General features: G+C 36.3%; 1 protein-coding gene across 5 annotated transcripts in view; it reads right to left on the bottom strand.

Moving 5' to 3' along the window:
* LOC108572484 (pleckstrin homology domain-containing family G member 3) overlaps positions 1 to 21632 on the bottom strand; it is an 88223-nt gene that overhangs the window by 25601 nt on the left and 40990 nt on the right. Inside the window, exon 1 of one of the 5 annotated variants that reach the window (XM_017934731.1) lies at positions 6770 to 6859. The exons of the other annotated variants lie outside the window; for them this stretch is intronic. The gene's annotated coding sequence lies outside the window, so the exon portion shown is untranslated. Of the gene's footprint in view, positions 1 to 6769; positions 6860 to 21632 lie in introns of those variants that run through there. 5 annotated transcript variants of the gene reach the window in all.

Raw genomic sequence — 21632 nt, 5'->3', positions numbered from 1 at the left:
TGTCAGGGTCTCTATACCCAAATAGGAAATCGACCAGGAAAAATAGAGAGGGAGATCTTGGCGTAGTGTGTAAAGCCTCGGTTTTAGAGACCCTGAGGTCTCTCACGAGTTCGATTCTTGTTGAGTCTCTCAAAATTTTTCTTGGGTTCCTACAATAAGATGTCAGGGTCTCTATACCCAAATAGGAAATCGACCAGGAAAAATAGAGGGAGAATTCTTGGCGTAGTGTGCAAAGGCTCAACTTTGCCAGCCTAAGGTCTCTCACGAGTTCGATTCTCGTCGAGTCCCTCAAAATTTTTCCTGGGTTCCTACAGTAAGGTGTTACAGTAAGAAAAATGAAACGTAGAGGACGTATATTTACGTTTTTCGCATATATTGATAAATCTGTGAGAGCGTACATATACGCCTTTCGTAGTCAAAGGGTTAAGGACGAAGAAAAGATATGGAAAAGATATTTCGCTTCTAAAAGGTTCAAATTTTGAAATTTTCGCTGGAAACCAAAGAAATTTCGCAAAATGTATTCAGGTCGGCACCCGGATATTGGCATAAGGGTTAAATCGAAATATACATTTTACGGGAAAATTAATCCACACAGAGATTCGATTTTCCTACATTTAAAGTCGTCAGATTTTCACTGAGGTTTCGGTAATTTATCTTGGAATATTTATGTTGTCATACGCTGTGTCCAGCGTATAAATTTCCAAAAAGAACAACTTATAAGTGTCGGTATCTTTTTTGAATCACCCTGTATAATAAGTGAATTCCAGCGAACGGAAAGAATCAAGGTTTGTGTTACAATGTCATTCATAATCGTGCCACATAATCGCGCGTATGTCAACAGAAATGCAGCAACAAGTCACGTGTAGAGTGCAAATCAAGGTTTTCCATATATCGAAAGCAGATATTTTCACCTCTCTGTGGGAGAAAGACTTTCTGTCTTCATTGTGACTCCGTTAGTCATCCAGTTGTTTCGTTGCATCAACGACGACTCTCTGCTCGTTGTTCGTCGTGGTGATTCACAGCAACGTGGTGGGCATGCAGACGCACCACTCGAGACGGACCTCTCTCGTTCCTATTGCTTTTCGTCAATGAACCGACGTTTCCCTTTCTTCCATCAGCTTCCTCGCTATTTTTATCGGCTCTACCCGGCGCCATGCCGCGACGACGCCATGTTTTTCTTACGAGCGTTCGATCTGCTCGAGGAGGATCGACTATGAACAATGATTGATGGTGATTATTGACCATTGAGGTATTACCGGGTTTGTCACATGCACTTGTGAACAATCTCTGTGATTTTAATGATCTAGGATATTTTGATATTCTAATTTGAGAGAATCTCCGAAATTCTGATTCCCCAATTTCAGAGAATCTCCGAAATTCTGATTCCCCAATTTCAGAGAATCTAGGATATTTTGATATTCTAATTTGAGAGAATCTCCGAAATTCTGATTCCCCAATTTCAGAGAATCTCCGAAATTCTGATTCCCCAATTTCAAAGAATCTCCGAAATTTTGATTCCTTAATTGGAGAGAATCTCTGAATTTTTTATTTTCTAATTTCAGAGAATCTCTGAATTTGTTCATTCGACTTTCGAGTTTCACAAAATTCTGCGAAGAAAATGATTCAAGATCTATTTCTTTTTACTCGAAATTCTATTGCTTACGAAAATTCCAATTCTTTTTCTTTAGAAAATTCTAACGCTATTCACATAAAAATGATAAAATTCCGATTCTCTTCGTTTGATCTTCAAATTTCATAGAATTCCATAATAATTCACTTTCGTCGCTCGAGGGTAAAGAACATAAGACAGGAAGAATTTGTAAAATATCAGGAATCTCTGGGACATTAATAACGTGATTTGCAGAGTGTTCTTTTCAGAGTTCATTTCAGAGTGTTAATGGAGTTTCAAAGAAAACATTCACGATTCAAAGGTGTGAGGTATGGCGGTGAGGTTTTACGGTGGCCAGGTGCGAGGCACAGTCACAGAAACTCTGTTGCTTCATACCTAACCCACAAATGGAAATATCGATGAAACATTCAGAGTAACGTGGTAATATATGACTGTGAAGTTTGGAAATTAAGACAAGACTCTGCAGAATTCCTCCACTATTATACCTGTCACTGGGTCAGAGGATCTAGCAGGATAAGATGGTGAAAAGTGGCCTTGAACCAATGAAGTCGTACAATGTACCATTCGATAGCTTACCGAAAGAAAACATTCGACGCCAACTTTCAACCCTCTAGCTCGAGGGTAGTTACAGGGTGGTTTATGTGCATAATTCTGTGAACTATTTTCCCTATTTAGTGGTACGCAAAAATTTTGAAAAAAATCTGGCACATTGTGTATATTAAGGCGCATGTTAGGGAATTTTTTCCGATTTTTTCGTTGCAAATCCTAATTGTAAAAAATAAAAAACGTAAACAAAAGGGGACATCTTTGAAGCGATTACTTTTATATTTCTGTTATAGCAGCACCTTCACACAACTATTATCCTCAATTTTTTTTCAGATTTTTTGGCAAAGTGCACCGTAGTTAAATAAAATTAAACACCGATTTTTTTTTAAGGTATTTCGCGCGGAGAAGTAACTTCTACTTCGAACTTTTACATTTTCTTTATTCAGTGTGTATATTACGCGATCTTACATTCGATAGAACAATATATAAATTAGAGAAGTTGAATAACTCAACTAATGAAAATTACCCATATTTCTATCCGTGTCGGTTATATTCTAACCTAACTTTTTATTTTATACAAAGACAGAATTTTTTTAATATTAGGTACAATCATCTGTTTGAGGACTTGTTCCAGAAACGCAGAAGATATTCATTTGTTAAAGAAGAGCTACTGTATAACATTTTATAAAATGAAACTTAATGGTGAACTTGAGATTTTGCTATATTAAATAATAATTTTCTCCCCAGTTGCAACATCGATAATGTAAAACAATTCGTCCAAGTTATTTTAAATCTGAACCTCTAATGTCTTCTATATCTTAACTTCTTCTTTATTTCAATAAATTACCATAATGATTCTGTAGTATAAAACGTTCAACTAGAGCTTAAGAACAGGTGTCTTCCTATCGCTACGAAAAACCAGTTTTAAGAAACAGTAATTTTCTTCTTCGTTTTCATTGTTTCTTCTCGTCGTAACATCGACAAATGAACAAGCAATAAACGTCATCTTGCGTCGTGGAATTGTCGATCGATTACAGGACGTAATTCGCGGTGAACGTTTACGCTTGCAAGCCGCCACTTTCGCTCGTTACTTTCATAAATCACGTCTTAGATGACGCCGCCTTTTCTATTTGCTCTGGAACCGATCCAGTTGACTGACTAAAGTTGCCTTAGATGAAACAAAAGAAAAAGAAAAATGAATTATGTCTTTCTTTCGCCGTGTCACGTGTACACATGCACACACGTGTGCAAGAAGAAAATAGTGAAAATATATGGTATGTTCGTTTTGAAACTTGCTTCAAATAGAGCACCGTCATGCAGATTGTATTTTTACGAGGAAGCCGTTCACCTTTTTACAGGACTGGCTGCTGCTCAAACGCTGGTTTTCACGGTGCAGCTTCTTCTAGAGCGTTCAAACCTTTTTCCATGAGTCATTCGAATTCCACAGCATTCTTCCAACTCGTTCCATCCACGTGTGTATTTATTAATCTTCGTCAAAAGCTTCTAGAATGCGTTTCGAAGCCACCGTGGCGTCCGTCACTCCACATGTTACTTTTTTAATTTATATTTTACTTTTCATGATTTCAGAATTCCTCACAAAGTGTCGCAGAATTTCTCAAACTCTCCTCGCAATTATCGTGATTTCTTATGATTTCAGAATTCCTCACAGTACGCCTCAGAATTCTTCAAACTCTCCTTACAATTATCCTGATTTCTTATGATTTCAGAATTCCTCCCAAAATACCTCAGAATTCTCCAAACTCTCATGACTATAGAATTCCTCGCAAAACGCCTCAGAATTCCTCAAATTCCGCAATTCCAAAATTCCTCCGAAAATTCTCCACATCCAAAATATCACAGAATTCCCCCTTGAACGATGTTCAACTCTCCCTTAAAGCCAACCTCTCACCAAAGAGATTCCCCTCGATCCTTCATCGCTGAATTCGCTTTTCCAAGTGCACGAAGAATTCTCTCCTATTGTTGGCAGGCGGCCAAATTTCCAGTTCTCGAAGGGTTTCGAAGCAAATGGATCCGCGAATCCTCCGGTCACGTAGCTCACGATCGTGCATCAGGGTGCAGGGAATGCCGGAAAAGAGAGAAAACCGGCGCAGAAAAAGGAAGAGATCCTATTCGCGTCACGTAACGTGCCGCGCGAGGATCACGTTTTGCACCGACGTGGGACTCCTCTGCTCCGGAATTCCAGCCTCTGCCTTTTGTAACCCCTTATCTGTTCCTGGAGATGCACCCGGAAGCCAAGCATTCCGCAGGATAATGCAACGTGACCACGTCAAAAGTGTCCACTCTCAGGTCTAAGAGAAACTTTGCTATACTTGCTTGTTTATTTCAAAATTTATGGATAATTAAAGATACCCGAGGGAACACCTTTGGACAATTTCGAAGATTCATTTGGTTTTTAACCCTATAATTATTCAGGTCATAGTGATCGAATTTGTTGCCCCTTTAGGATAGCAGGGGGAGTTCCCTTAACGCCGGACGGCACCTAATATCGGACATTAATTATATCTGCAATAACTGAAACGCTGCCGCGTATCTCCTAGAGGAGACAAAAGGAATAAAAATAAGTTTTCTACGCGTTTCACTCGCGTGTGCACAGGTAGAGAGATTTATTTAAGAAAAACCTTAAGAGTCCGGCGCTGGGGGAACTCCCCCTAATCAAAATTGTAACGAGGTAAGAGGTGTTGGATATTTCGAGTGTACGTTTGAAGTGCTACGGTCAAAAATGAATCAACACGTAGAGAAGGGATACCCTAAACAGAGTCTGCAGTTCTGGGTAGGAAAGGGTGATTCTTTTGTTTATAAAGAGTCAGAGCAGATATTTTTCACACCTGACTTCCATTCCATTCTTGCTGTGTGACTCGTACAGTTCGAACGTTCTCTCCAGTAAATCTCTAGTTAAATAAAGAAAGTTTATTTAAAGGTTAAGAAAGACATTAGTTTATTAACAATCCACTGTCCAAGTCCGATAAGAGATCTCAAGATTGGAAAAATAATATTTTATGATTAAGTTTTAGGTTATGTTTTTATATTCTTGCTCAATTAGCAATTTATTATTTGTTTGTACCTATTAATTAAAATGTATATTCAATTATTTTACGATTCTTTATTAGATCGTTAGAAATAAAACTTTAAAGTAGATTGGCTTTGCAAAAAAAAAAGAAAAACAATTGAAATACACTGCAATAAGAATGAAAAGGAACATTGAAAACAATTTTTTAAGAAAATTCTTCGTTAACTCTAAATGAACATCAAAGCATCTTCAACTTTTATAAAATTCAAAATTTCCATTTTACAATTGAAATAACTAAAAATCCTTCCTACTTAACTTTAATAAAATTAATAATTATGAACATCGTTGCTTTGTATCAGTGAACAGTTATAGTACAAACAAAATTGCAACCGGAAGCAGCAGACCTATTAATCGAAACAAGTAACCTACATCGAAGAAGGAAGCTGCAGATACCTTAATCTCTCCAAAAAAATCTATCACGAAGATATGAAAACAGTGTAACATTTACTGTAAATTTGCATGGTTCGCTATTCCGTTTCGCCATCGTTTGTACGTAATCGAGTAAATCACACATCGACAGTAAGAATCGCGCGAAAACTCAGTCGAGTCGATGTTTGAACGACGATATCTCGATAGCATTCGTGCCTGGATGATTAAATAATAGATTATTGGAGTGATAAGCGTATCTTCCATAAACAGGGTCATTATTGTATTTTACACGAAATGTATTTTCCATTATCACTTTGATAAGAAAAAGAAATTTTTAAAAAACAAGTTCTATAATTTGTATCAATTTATTATTTTTTATTGTTTATTATTCAATGCTTGTTAATTTATGTACGTGACTATACGATGGAGATTAAATAGTAATTTATTATTTTTTATTATTTATTATTCAATGTTTGTTAATTTGCGTACGTGATTATATGGTGGAGTTTAAATATCGAAAGACATTAATAATTTTTATTTTAACCGGAAGCGATATGTCGTCGACAAACTTCCCACGAGAACGACCATTAGACTGTGACTCGATTCCAATGAATCATTTTGTCGCGTAACACAACACCAAAGTGGGTTCGAAGTCTCGTGATGAAATAAAGATTCCCCGAAAAATTCGTGCATACTTATCGACGCCATCATTGAGATAACCAGTGTCAACAAAATGGATACTTATCTATTCTAAAAGCATCTTTCAAAACTTTCTATAATTGTATTCCCAACAGAAATAGTAACAGTGTTTCTTATCTGTTCTAAAATTGCACCGTGATCTCGATAATTTCCTATGGAGATTCCTTTTTAAAGTAATTTTTTAACGTTGACGTTATAGAAATAAAAATTCCTAATTTCATTCGTGAAATTCACAAGACTCAAATTACTATGAAATATTACATATTACTCTTTACACTAGCATCTTCCAAAGCCACGATACTAAGAACCAACTCCCTTCAAACTGCATCACAACATTCGCCTCTCACTTCATCCGTAACTACATTTTTAACATTAACCTAACTATATCAAACTAGCATTCTCAGATATACGCTTAAATTTACTTCAAATTTACTCACCAAGACAGTCGATAATAATAAGAATCAATTCAAACGACGTTGTACACTGTCATCCCGATAAAAATCTTCTTATTAGCTCAGGAAGCAATTGATTCGTGCAACAAGACGACTGCACATGCGCGCGCAGCGCGTGTCACTGTGTAACCGACGATTGGCGTTTCACGGAAAAGAACGGCTCACTGTTCACTCGAAGAAAGATCTTGATCGCGATTCGAACGCGTTTGGCCACAATTCACTAGTTCAATCAGATCATTGAACGGGTATACATATATATATATACACGATTTTTTTTCACAGAATGATAGAATTCACACGGACACTGAGTAAGTGGTATTAACGTGACGATAGATCAGGTGGCGTGGATCGTGTCAAGAGAGTACGAATGAGAAGCAGGTAGAGCGCGCAGTAGTGCACTGCTCGAGCAACAGGTAGATACTGTGGAGAGAGGCGAAGATGGGAATGGAGCGAGTGGCACACTCGAATAGACGGATCCGAATGCCGACGAGCGGGACTCGAGTTAAGGCGACGTTCACAATGTGGTGACGAATAACGGATGGCACTGAATACCCTCTAGTTCAGTGGAGATAACGTTTTATTGTCTTTCATGCGGAGATTATTTTATAGTTATGTGAAATTCAGTGTCACATGGGTCTCAGTGTTATCGCTGAAGTTAGCTACACATATTATTTCGTGGAATTCCGTGACACGGTGTTAGGAAGCATTGAAATCTCCAAAGGTACAGAAATTCTTTGTAGTAACATCATCATTTTATATCAGGTTTCTAATATGATAGTAAAATTGGTATTTTTTATTCAATATTATTTAACACTGAAGTGCCATATATTAATAGTGTATAAAAATCACTGTAATGTTCACTGTGTTACGAAGCATTGAAATCCCCACACCTTGTCGTTCATTACAATACATCAGAGTAGAAAAATTTAACAGAAAATTCTATGAAACCCTTCTAATTACTTTTTCAAGTTTTTAATGCAAATTTTAACGAGTATAAATCTAGTATATTTAAAAAACTACAAAAGTATAACCTTAAAGAATTCTAACCTTGAATTCTGAGTAGAGAAAATATTCGCAAAAGTGTCCAAACCATTCCGTACGTCCCAAATTCTTTTCTCTTTTCAAGAACTATGTCAAGAAAACGAAACCTTCCACGTGAATTCTCGAATTTCTCGTATAACGAAGGCTTTTACGAAACTGTGTAAGAGAGGGAGAAGACAGGGAGGAGGAGAAGGGAAGTAATCTGGCCAGTCCTGCCGCTCTGTAACGCAGTCTCCTCTTATCAGGCTTATTAATCATTCAACGAGCGTAACGTGGTTGCATGAAATGGAAAGAACGTATCGCGCAATTGTACGTAACGAGAAGGTTAACAAATTGTGCGGCTAAGGATGTCATCTATCAGATCGACTCGTGTTACGATTATCGCATAATCTGTCCGGCGTCTCGTGTCACGCGTATCTCTATGCTCTTATGTCTCTTTCAGCAATTATGTAACACCGGCTGTACCGTTCCGTGGTGAGTAATTGATTGCACAGATGAGATGCAAGTATGTATAGGGTTGAGATTTTCTTACGATCGAAGTTTTCATTTGGAAATTATTTTCGGATGAAAATTTAATCAAGATTCAAGATTCCTTTTGATTTGGGTAGTTTAGATTCCCAGAAATTTGGGAAACTGAAAAATTACAAATTGGGTGAATTGAATATTCAAAAATTTAAGAAACTGAAAATTAGACGAACCGAGAAGTCAAAAATTAGGCGAATTAAAAATGAAAAATTGGACGAACTAAATATTCAAAAATTTGGGATATTAGAAAATTAGAAATTAGGCGAACCAAAGAGTGAAAGATTAAAAATTGGGCGAACGCAATATTAAAAAAGGAGCCTAAAAGATTTAAAATTATTCGGAAATATTCAAACTTTCAACGGACACGTGGTCCACGGATATTAATCTTGAGTTTTAATAATTATCTTCAAAGAGGTTAATTATTCGCCGGGTCCCCCGTGGATTTCATAATTACGATAAAAAGTAGGTTGATTCGAACAGGTAATACCAGCGCAACAGGTAATCCACAGATTCAATTAACAGCGGTTTCTATACATGACCAGACACGAAGGAGGATTTGCTTTCCGTTAAGATCAACTTCTGAAAAATCTAGAGTAGATAGGTATACACCAGGAGTTAATCTACGAGTTAATCGAAGGAAGCCTCCATCAAACTCTCAATCTACCTCATAGACGAGGGGTTGCTCGAAGTTTGCTTTATTAAGATTGCAAGTATACGATAGAATTCTCTATTCATCATTGTGTTCACTTTTCCCATTCAATTTGTAAATTCACACTATACAGCAGTACTAATTTACTTAACAGATGAAGAGTAGAAGACTGCCTGTTGCATATGTATGAAACATGTACGGTATTAGAAATTTTTACATAATTTTTTGCATCACACCTACGTACGTAATTGTTAACTCGCTGTTTTATGAGGAAACTTTGCTCGAGTTCTCGTCAGAATTCATCAAACCACCTTCATACTTCATTGTACTAGAATAGTATAACGTAATAGTAGAATCACTATGTAGAACGCATCTGAATATATTATTATAATAAATGTTCTATATACAACACATCCTTGTGTACTATAGCACTGGATTAATTACGCGTAATGCATCTCCAAATAGTACAACACTTGCCACACTTACCATAGAATATATTTTTCTATACAGTGGAACCTCAAGGGAAGGGAAAAAATCTTCGAGCGACCAAAATTATAGAGCGACCAAAATTAAATATGGAATCACGTGGAATTGTCACGCTTCCAAAACAGAGTCTCCACATTTAAAGTCGAAATCCTGATAAAATTGAAAATTCACGTGCACCGAAGGAAAAATGCTAATAAAAAAAATTATAAATACAGTGGAACCTCGATAACTCGAACCTCAAGGGAAGGGAAAAATCTTCGAGTTATAGAGCGACCAAAATTAAATATGGAATCATGTGGAATTGTCACGCTACAAAAATAGAGTCTCCACATTTTAAAGTCGAAATCCTGATAAAATTGAAAATTCACGTACACCGAAGGAAAAATACTAATAAAAAAAATTAGAAATACAGTGGAACCTCGATAACTCGAACCTCAAGGGAAGGGAAAAATCTTCGAGTTATAGAGCGACCAAAATTAAATATGGAATCATGTGGAATTGTCACGCTTCCAAAACAGAGTCTCCACATTTGAAAGTCGAAATCCTGATAAAATTGAAAATTCACGTACACCGAAGGAAAAGTACTAATAAAAAAAATTAGAAATACAGTGGAACCTCGATAACTCGAATCTCAAGGGAAGGGAAAAAATCTTCGAGTTATAGAGGTTTCGACTTATCCAGTTTTCGAGTAAGAGGTCATTAGCAGTATCCTTTTCCTTTCTCGATCCAATTTTTACTGTTTCAATTATGTTGAACATATATTTTTTAACGCATCAGTCGATTCAGCTAATCATGCTTTATAAAAAGCAAAGTGTTAAGCTATTTATACCGAGAAACCATTACTTTAGGAGATATTTTAATTAAAATATTATGGAATGGTACTCTTACAACCAGTTGGCTGCTGATTACAAGAGGTGCTTTTTTCTACAAAGTGATAGAGGCTAACAAGCACAAATTTATCTCTGGCATTTATAATTATGCTCTCTGCGCATGACCTTTTCTGAAAAAATTTGTATAAGACTAGAATTTATAACGTGTACAGGTCATGTAATGTTTATTCATTCAGTGTGATTCGATTGAAATAAATATTCATTACCTATTACAAAATATGTGTCCAAAATGACCGTTGGCATCTAAACATTTTTGCAATCTAATCCTGAAAAAATATCGCACACGACTGAATATCTCTGGTTGTAAGTCCACCATTCCGCAATATTTTAATTAAAATATCTCCTAAAGTAATGGTTTCTCGGTATAAATAGCTTAACACTTTCTTTTACAATTAATGATCAGCTGAATCGATCGATGCATTAAAAAATATACCTTTACGCATCCACTTACAAAAATGCTAGTCATATTAAACAATTTCCCTCTCGCAACCATTCAACTTTTGTTTGAAGCCTTTTTCGATATAATTAACAGCTTCTAATCCGGCATATACTGCAAAGATACTATCCATAGCACATAGAATAAAATATGCCATTCATATAATATGAAACAGCTCGAAATCATTCAGTCTGCGATACCAATTGGCCCCCTAAAACAAGAGAAAAGAAAAACGCAACATTCACCGGATGATCAATCGAAAGTGGAGGCGAGAAAAACAGCTGGGCCCGGATTGATCGAGCTTACGTTGTGAATGGAGCCGTACTCGCGGCGCACAGGACCGTCTCTAATGGTGGGGGGTTCAATCATCGCAATGAATTACAACGAGCCAGTCACCGAGAGTGACTCACTATACGCTGCTCTAGCCGCTGCAGCAGCTCGATAAAGCACTCTTTTTTTCTTGCCCTCTCTCGTGTCGCTGGAATTCGAGAGAGCCAGAGGCAAAGAGAGGCGGTGAACAGAAGCGGCCGCTTATGAATCATCCGGGCAAAACGCTCCGTGGACCAACGGGATTTCTAGTGCTCTTTTAATGGTTACACCAAGATGTCGGCAAACCTCGATAATCAAATTCTGAGATATCACCTAAGGAAACATTTTTTTCAGTTCAAACAAAAAGATTCCTATGTTTAGGACAGTATCGTGGTTTGTGTTTGAGAACTATTTTAGGGAATATTTGGATAAACACAAGTTCGACAAAGCTACAGGCAGCGTCGAGATATCAGTTCCTCAAGGACGCTTCCCCCACTACTTTTCCATTCTATGTAAGAAACAGGCGGGAAAGGTAGTACAGTAAAGGAATAATTCAATGCGCTTACAGAGAAAGTGAAAGAGCGACCTTGAACCATCAAAATCTTCGACACCGCCTGTAGAATACCAAATACACATTGAATAAACCAGCAATGAACCATGACCACTTGCTGTCACACTTCTAACATAAAAGTAAACATTAAAATTCAGCACTTGTCGCAAACCCTGTTACGAAACGCTCAAGAATTTCTCTCGTGAGCCAATATTTCGAAAATTCATCGCCCAATGATCGATCAAGCTACAGTATAACTTCGTCCAACAGCTCGAGATGCAATGGGGAGGAAATCACCATCGGGCGTACAATAAAACAAACCAAAAAATATTGTAAAATATTCAATACGTTACTTTTTGCACTTTTCTTTTCCTTTTTCGTTTCTGCTCCACTGTGCGACGTATGACAATCGTGAAAAATCGGATTTCACGTGAGCAACCTCCTCAATGTATCTTCCCGGTTTCTTTTTGAACGGTCGCTCTCTCGGCCAGGCGCATACCGTGCCAATTATTCTCTGCACGGAAGTTCCACGGCCTGGCGTGAGAGATTGATGCGAGAGTCGATGCACTCCGCGCCTATGTTTTATTCATACCTTTCACCGGGCGCCGATAAGAAAATTATATTTAAAGGCGAACGCGGCCGCGTAATGTCGCGGGGAAAGAGAAAATTTAACCCCCCCCAGCCCCGCGTGGAAAGTGATGCACAATTTCGAATTCGATTTTTTCAACCACGATGAATATTTTTGAAAATTTCAGATTTTGTTTTCAATTAACCCCTTTTATTTAGGAACAGCGCATCGCTATTGGCGCCTATAAGCGTTTTGAACATTTGCTCGCACTACCATCTCCTTTTAATACCGAATTTCATCCTTTACACACTTCCACCTTAATTTAATAAACCGAATTTTAAAACAACACGGCCAAAACAAAATGTATTAAAATCGGCCGCAGCGAAGGGGTTGATAATTATTTTCAAATTTCAAGATGTTTTCGTATCGTTACGATTTTATATTATTTAGAAATTTATCATCGAGTATAACGACAAGGACATAGAAAGTTAAATCAATCGATATAATTAATACATCATGTTGTATCAATCTTTTCAACGATGTAGCGAATTAATATTTATCAAAGAGCAGTTCATTTCGATATCATTGGTCGTAAACAATTTTACAGTCCATTTCCTTGTTAAATATTATCATTCAGATCGAAGTAGGAAACTATGCTCTGGATTCGAACTTTCTCGCCGTGGAATGGATAGGAATTGGCGCGCACATGAGAACGCATCCTATGCAACACGCTTCGTGTAATTAGGCGATTGTGACGGCTTTGTCGGTTATTATCCCCCCATGAAAGTACGTTTTCTGCGAATTGATCACGAAACCACGTCCCATTTAACCCACTGCACGCCACTCGCGTTCGTTACATCCCTTTTTTCTACTCTGTTCCTTTAAAATGCACGAAAATCCCGAAGACGAGAAATCTCGAGAAATTACACAGCCTCGAGTTTCTTTTCTCTTTTTAAATAAAATTCAACCGAGTGACACCATTTTTTAATTAGTGAATGAATGGACAGAGGGAAAAATGAGTTGTTCCTTTTTTGTGAATCTTTATTGAAAATGTGCTCGGAAGTATGAATTTTAATGGTACCATTTGGTTAAACGAGATTTTTTTCTTCGACTATAAACGTCTCACTTAGAAGAAAGAAGATCTGAAGATACCTCGCCAGTGAGTACCATTGTCGACCGTAACAGGGATCATTTCACGTGATTCACTTCCCTGAATTACGAAATGCTCGTGACTCGATCTCAAACACAATAACGTCAATTCTATGACGCCGTTGCATTATTCCAGAACACTCATAACACTTGAAAACAGAGATAAGGGTAACTCTCAAGGCTAACACAATCGTACGATTATCCTTGAACAAAGACAATTACGAATCTACCTCTTCTATCACTTTCTGTGATCATAAAAACCCACCTTAACTCTTTATCTATGAAAGAAATGTAGGCACTTACATATACCGGATGTTTCGTTATACAAAAAAATGACCAATGATTGCCGGATTATATTTAAATTCTGGGTGAAACATAAAACAGAGAATAAAAATTGTGAAAAAATATTAAAAATAATGATTCTGAGTGTTTCGAAATAATTGAAGAAATAGAAAAGTAGTTCCAAGCGAAAGTTGCGAATGTATTTTATACGAAATGGTCTGTATAATAATAAATAGCCCCGAAACCGGGGCTGAAAGTTCCCGGGGTAAGTTGCTCCGATGGTTATATCTTTAAAATGAAAAGAGATAGGAATAGATAGGTGAGTCGATCACGCCACTTTGTCATTCGTTTTAATAGCGTCCGCGACAGCGAATCTTGTGCTTATAAGCAAGCTCCCATTTAATCACGTATCAGGAATATTTTTCAATAATTACTTTTCGGTCTATTTCGATTATTTAACACGTGAACTACCTGAACAATTTCCACATTCTTTTCCCCAGGTGCCAGCATGTCAAACAATAGTACGCCTTCTTAAAAACTGATTTTGTAGAGTAACCGTTTTTTTTTTTCGCTACCATACCGAGTACGAGCTGCGTACTCGCTAGACCCCCCGTGGCCTCAGGTAGCAGACAGCGGCTCGTGCGCCCCCAACCCTGCGAAAAGGCTTGACCCACCTTGATTGGTCGGGTCTAGCCTTCCTAAAACATGTAAAAGACGGCTTTTCGTCATAGAAAATCAGTTTTTACGGTCCTCGGCCTGGGTCCTACCCAATCTAAGACTACTCAAGCGTACACCGAGCAGACGTCTCCTTCGCGAATTACAGACGACACTCCTTGTTTTTGCTACAGTCAGTACGGAGCGAACGAAGACTCCAGGACCAGGTTTCCTGTCCTGTCTCTACCCTCGCCATCCTTACCTATCCACCTTCTAGAGGCAGACGCTCCTTCGCGGATCATAGCGACACCTCTAGATTGGCTCCAACTATCCAAGATACCTTCCCCGAGACAACAGACGTCTCCTTCGCGGGTTACAGACGATAGTTTCTCTCCCTCTCTCTCTCACTCTAACCTATTCCACCTAACCCCCCTCCCCCTCCTTTGGGAGATCTGGCCAAGTCAAATTTGACTCACGTCAAATTTGCGCACTCTCGCCAACCGTCTTCGAGGCATAATCGCTTCCGTTTTAGCTGTAATTCGACCTCACAACCACCAAGTGGGATTTAAATAAACCTCACGCCACAATTTTCATTTGTCCTACGATCCTTCCTGTTTTTTCAATAAACAATAAAAGTTCATGCTCGTTACTCTTTCCTTAAAGTAACACGAAACCGTAAAAACATCTTATAAAATTTTATACATATGAAAATTGCAATATAAAAGAAAGCGTGCCACGTTGCAGCCTACAAACACTACCGGCCCAAAGTTTGGAAATCACTGCGCACTGCAAGTTACACAAAAATTTTCCAAAAAAAGAAGTCAGCAGCTTTAAGAATTTTTTAGCGAATTTTGTATCATTCAAATTAATCGATATGAGATAAATTGCTATTTATCTCCACAATATCCATATCAAGTCTATAAAAAATTAGCAGCAGATTCAGTACTGATGAAAATTGGGAGGTGATTCGAAACTTTGGGCCGGTAGTACGTGTTAACGTCGAAATTATTCATTGTTTCGTCATGATGGATCAAATGACATCTAAGAACACGTTGCAATAGTTTTTATCAGACTACTTCAGTATACCTATAAGCGGAATATTCACATAAATTCCATATAATTCAGAACCTGTGACTTGGCGCAGGTTGTTATATTTCAATCGCGAGCAATAGAGTATTTGCCGGACAGACAAATATCTCAATGAATACACACTTTAGACATATTACACCTAAATATTTATTTACTCAGCTTTTAATGCTCTCTTAATTCCCGGAAAGAAATTAAAAAATTATGGCGACCTTCAGAACTTTATGTAGAAAAAAAGAATTATTGTGACATATGCCCCCTTGAAATCATGCAACTTTTTCTTCATACACTATTTCGTGCAGCGAATAGTTCGGGAGCAATTTCAGGACGTCAAGTTAGGCGAATCACCCTGTATTGTTTTAGTTTTCTTTTAAAGATAATACTTATATTTTCGTTGATCTGAACTTTAATAAATAAACATTATTCGTACAATTGTATTTTATTCCATTGGAAAATGAAATATCTCATTGAAAGGCAACTCTTATTTCTTAGAAGCAACTTACCCTAATTCGATAACAACTTGCCCAAAGAGGTAAGAAGTTCCGCTTCGACCAGTTACAAATAAATGACTCCTTATGAAAAACCAATTACAATATATTAAATATAATCTTAAAATCCTACAGTACAATGAATTAGTTAATAGAGAAGAGAATAACTGCATTATTTTGCTGTCATTTTTTGTTTTCTCAAAATCGGAACTTTTGACCCCGATCTCGCCTACTTAAACTTGTTAATATAAAAAAGAGTCTAAATTAATATAAAAATAATATTCTCAATATCTCTGGTGACTTGAATGAAATTTTTAATTTTACTTCCAAATTAAATTTTCCGTTTTTCTTTCTTTCGTTAAATAATACAAAATTAACCCCTTAACCTATGATATTTTTCTGACTATGCATCTAAGCGTCAGTCATTCAGTGTTTCAGTACTGTATCAGGTAACAAAAGTTAGTCTGTTATAGGTTAATTACATTTAGTAATTCTCAGTGTTATAAATTCAAACGAAAGTTAGGATTGCAATTAATTTTTCTTATTAATATAACTACTTTTGTCATATCTTGAGTAGAATCTCTGTCACGAGTGTGACTCGTTGTTATAGGTTAAGGGGTTAACAACAAAAAGAACACCATATGACTCTTACTTTTCTCCACTTTCCAACGTAATTCACCCAAGTTATCAGCTCGCTACTATCCTCTATCAATAATGAAAAAATTTCACTTTGCAAGAAAAACACGCAACTTAAAAGTAAAAATAAAAGAATCGCAGAGATAAGCAGGTTGCTTGAAAAATCGCGAGAGCCAATCAACGACCAAACTCGTTCTCCGTAAAATCAATTTCATTAAGGACACGATTTATCGGATTACTTAATGGCCCTTGAAGGCTCGATTTCACGCGAGTCGAGTCCACAGAGAGAGATCGTGAAAAAATCTCGACCAAGATCGATTTACCAGCCCTCCTTTTGCCCCGCGGTTATTGCAAGGCGCTTGTAACACTTCCACGGTAGTTTTCGCGAGAGCTGATAAAATATCTCGTTCAGGTCGCGGCTTTGCCGTTATTTATGAGCGTTATTTAACAGAATCTGTAATTTCGCGTCGCGAATGCGTGTGACCGTGCTCCACGATTCCGCTTCGTGTGGAAAAACCTCCTTCGACGACTCTATATTTATCGAACCGTCGGGTATATGAGTACTTTCGACGTTGGAGACCTGGAGGACCTCGAAACGCGCCGGCTGGAACGACACGTGCAACGTTTAGGATAAAACTATGAAATATGCTCCCCTTTTAAGGAAAAATCAATAAAAAGATGTAGAAAAAGAGCCGAAATTAATATAAATAATTTTCGGTAATTTTTCTTTTTATTTGTCAAATCACATTAATTTGTCATTTCTCTTCACAGCTATTCCATACGAGAGCGAGATTTCTGAAATGATTTTCTTAGCATCCTTGTTAAATTACGATTTTCTTTAGAAATAGAATTTTCATTATGCAGAAAATACTGAAAATAAACGAGTATTAGACTCAGGAGTGAAATAAAATTACTCATAAAGATAATTAAATCGAAATGATAAGGAATTTAACGCTATTAATATTTTTATGTCTTTATAACTTCGTTTCAAAGTTCTGCTAAAACCTGTGATTTTTTGTGCTAAGTGGTTTCTCGTTTCTCTTAGGACTGATTACTGGACTATTTGGTAATTTTTATCGATGTTGGATAACAGTATGGTGATTGAAATATATTGGGGACTATTATACTGTGATTTGGTTCATTGTCGTGTTTTATAGGTGTTCGTTATTCGTTTTTATTGCTGGTGATTTAGTAACTTTTATGATCTATAGTGTGAAATATTACGTTGTGATTTATGGACAATTGTTTGTTAGTCTACTTATTCATTTTTATAGCTATACGTTAACAATGAAATGTGGTGGGATATTAAACCACTGTAAGTTATACAGAATTGGTCATTTTTATTACTGTTATACTGATAGCATGATAAATGAAGAATGTTAGAATTCCATGCCACTGTAAATTGCTCAGAAAAAAAGATTTTTAATTATTTATACCTGTCACACTTCAAGCATGATCAACTGAAACGATTATGGTGAACTGATTATTAATTATTGTTACATGAAAGATGTTTTCTTTTTCGTCTTTAGTATATGAAGTCTGCCTTGATTGCCTCTTTGAAGCCTTTGAGTTGGAAAACTGCGATTATCTAATATCGATTTGACCCAGTTATCTTCTTACTACTAGAATATATGATGTAAGTCGGTGGACTTCGTTGAAAGAAGAAGTATCATAATATCTCTTCTTAGTGATACTAGGTATATCATAAATATACTAGAAGTATATTTTTAATATTATAGGGGAGACCGTGGCTGGTTGTCTCTAAGGATAGGTTCACTAACTGCTAATAACAATGCACCGACGTGTGATATGGGACGCTACAGCCTACTGCAGAAAAATTGATTGTACAAACAAGTTACTTCTACTATGCCATTTACTTGTTTTCGACGCCGTGATCACAGGTTGTTCGAGTGTTATCAGCGTTTGTCGAAAAATTGGCTACGTAAGTAAATATTTTTTCTTAACCCTTTCGCTACGGCAGATTTTAACCTCGTAACGTGAGTGACTGACGGTGTATTTTTAACCACGGCTGCAAAATTGCTTATTTTGGCCGTATCGTTTTGAAATTTGTTTCGTTCAATTAAGGTGGAAATACTTGAAATATAGAGATAAGGATTAAATTAGACTAGAAGGCGCGAACTGTACAGTGTGAGTAAATTTTCAAAGCGCCTATAGTAACGAAAGGGTTAAAGATTTTATATTTTCACACTCTGTACATGTAGTTACAATGGGAAGCGCGCCAAAAGGCGCGAACTGTACAGTGTGAGTAAATTTTCAAAGCGCCTATAGTAACGAAAGGGTTAAAGATTTTATGTTTTCACACTCTGTACATGTAGTTACAATGAAATAAATGTTAAAGGCATATTTTAAAGCTTGTTTATTAGACGACCTACTGAAACAGTTCTTTTTTATACGTAAATAATTTAGGGTTACGTAGAGTATTGAAGTAAAAATGATCGTTCGGGGCTGGTTGACTAATAACGTCCGAGGTTAGGTAACATAAGAACTATAGGTATACATTTATGTTTATGTTTCTGTAATTCTCTAAATTTTTGTTGCTACTATAAAGGTTTAAATTGCAACTTTGTTGTTAGAAAAGCGATTTTTATATTTTGTTTAAAATTGACTAACTTATAAATACACCCGTTCCTTGAATTACACGGTTTCAAATTTGTGTTTCGATTCGATTTACACGGCTTAAAATTTAGTTCCAATCCTTCTGTTTTATATGCAAGCTCTGTCTGGTTGTACACGGTTTCGATTTGCACGATTTTGTGTGGAACGTATCTACCGTGTAATTCGAGGGATATGTGTACATGATAATTTATTTTGTTGAAAAAAAATTTTAGTTTCTTATTAAAATATGAGAGAAAGATAATTAATATTTGACATTACGTTACTTTATCACCACTAAGATCAGTTGCTAATAACATTTTTTTTAACTGATTGTACATACAGTGAACCTACCCCATACTGTAAGTTTACCAACCTCGGCCATGGGGCTGGTTGACCAACTTGCAAGGTGTTAGAAAAACGTTAAAATACCTTAACTGTTATAACATTAACCCTTTGCAATCGAGTGGCGACTGAGAAGCGACGTTAAATAATTCTCACTTGGTAAATAATTAATCAAGACAGAGAGCAGATCTATGGGCCTCTGTAAATTTGTCCACCATAGTGAAATAGAGAATACATTGAATATTTCAGTAAAATAGCAAGGCTTATTTCTACGTTAGTTTTAAAAAATTTCAAAGATCCGACTTGCAACCTTTCCTGTAGCAAAATTACCTCCGAGTGCAAAGGGTTAAGTCTATATGTCTTACCAAATACAGTAACCGTTATAATGATATTTCGCCTACATAATTGATTAAAAATCGAAAACTGAAAAACTGGCCTACCAGCCCCGGTCTCCCGTACTATATTGGTTATTAAAGAACTAAAGATAATGATTAAAAAAATTGTTCTTGGATCAATGAAGTGGCGAACAGGAGATTTATTGAAGTATTTTAATGGACCTCAAGAGCAGCGTTCTTTTTTAACTCTTTTGATCATGACACGCTATATAAAGAATATTTAAAACAAATTCTTATATTATGTACATTGAAAATTCTCATCATTCATAAAAATATGTACTCTAATCTGGCTTTGTAGATTCTAATGGTATCACTTTATAAAACACTAGCTTAAATATGAATTATTAAACTATTTAAATATTTCAAACTGAAATATTATGTCATCTTATACGTGCTGACTTTTTTAAATTCTATGAAAAAGTGTAATCGTATTCTTGTTGGAAATTCGAAAATTTAAATATTTGAAAATTATAAATCGTCTTATCCAAGCTTCTTTGGTTTCTCATTCGAATATTTCTCACTTTCCCCACGAATTTACGAAAAATTCCACGAAAAAAAATCATCGGGTTTGTATACAAATTTAAGTAATAAAAATGATTTCCCCTCTAAAGAGAACTCTCGAAATCTGGCATTTAAATACACCGCTAAAAGCAGATTAATCTTAAATTTAATCTTAACGCATATTCGTATTACAATCTCCACCGATAAATAAGCCACTACGCCCATAATAATGACCGTTCTCCAGTAAGCACAGCTTGAACAGGTTAAATCCAGTGAATTAAGACGCAGCGAAGTCTTTCAATCGTCCATTTCGTAATGAGGAAACAGAAATTGCGGGCATTTCACCTGGTCGTTCGTTCGTTCCGGACGATCGAGTCGCGATGGCCGCTAAGAATCGCGCGATTCTTTTCCCGTTTTACGCTTGGCGCCAGCTTAAAGTAGGCCGTCGTGCCAGCGAGTGGAGTAGCCGTCGCTTGACCATTAATTCGCGTCGTAGAAATTTCGCCAGTTCGATGGAAACGGTATTAAATTCACTATACAAACTCTATTTCTTCGAGAGAGAAAAATCATTTTGATAAGTACTAGTTGTACTTTGTCCAGTTTGGTAGTCTATTTCTTCGAGAGAGAAAAATCATTTTGATAAGTACTAGTTGTACTTTGTCCAGTTTGGTGGTGAATATCGTTTAAATGCAATGGAAGTTTACCTGTGTTTTTCTGAATTTCAAAAATTCAGGCAGAATTGTAAATATTATACTGTCTCGCAACGTAAATTTAAATAATTAGGTTGAACTGCAGAGAAAAAACAAACGGAAGCAGCATAACGTGAAGTTATAATTGTTATGACATGTAAACAGAACGATAAATTTAGTGTAAATATAGAAAACGTATAATATAATTTATTTCACGGTATTGTAACGAGCAAACGTTGAATAAATTCCTAATTCGTGTTAAAAAACTTATTTAACATAATAATTTCAGCTTTATTATGATTATTCTTGAAAAAGGACCACAGGTCAACTTGCTTCTTAATCGTTATAATCTTTAAATTATTCAGTGTGAATAAAGAAAATGTGTAATATAATTCATTTCACGATACTATACAAACAAACGTTGAATACATACAAATGTATCGATAGAAATTGTTGCAATAATGCATAATGTAATTGAAAAATTGAAAGAATCAAAAGAAGAAACGCGAATTCATATCTTTCTCGATTCTAGAATATAAGAAAATTTGAATAAAAT

This window comes from Habropoda laboriosa, unplaced genomic scaffold (genome assembly GCF_001263275.1).
Source record: "Habropoda laboriosa isolate 0110345459 unplaced genomic scaffold, ASM126327v1 scaffold65, whole genome shotgun sequence".
Classification (NCBI taxonomy): domain Eukaryota; kingdom Metazoa; phylum Arthropoda; class Insecta; order Hymenoptera; family Apidae; genus Habropoda; species Habropoda laboriosa.
Note: the sequence above shows the minus strand (reverse complement) of the source record. Positions and strands in the feature narration are given on the sequence as shown.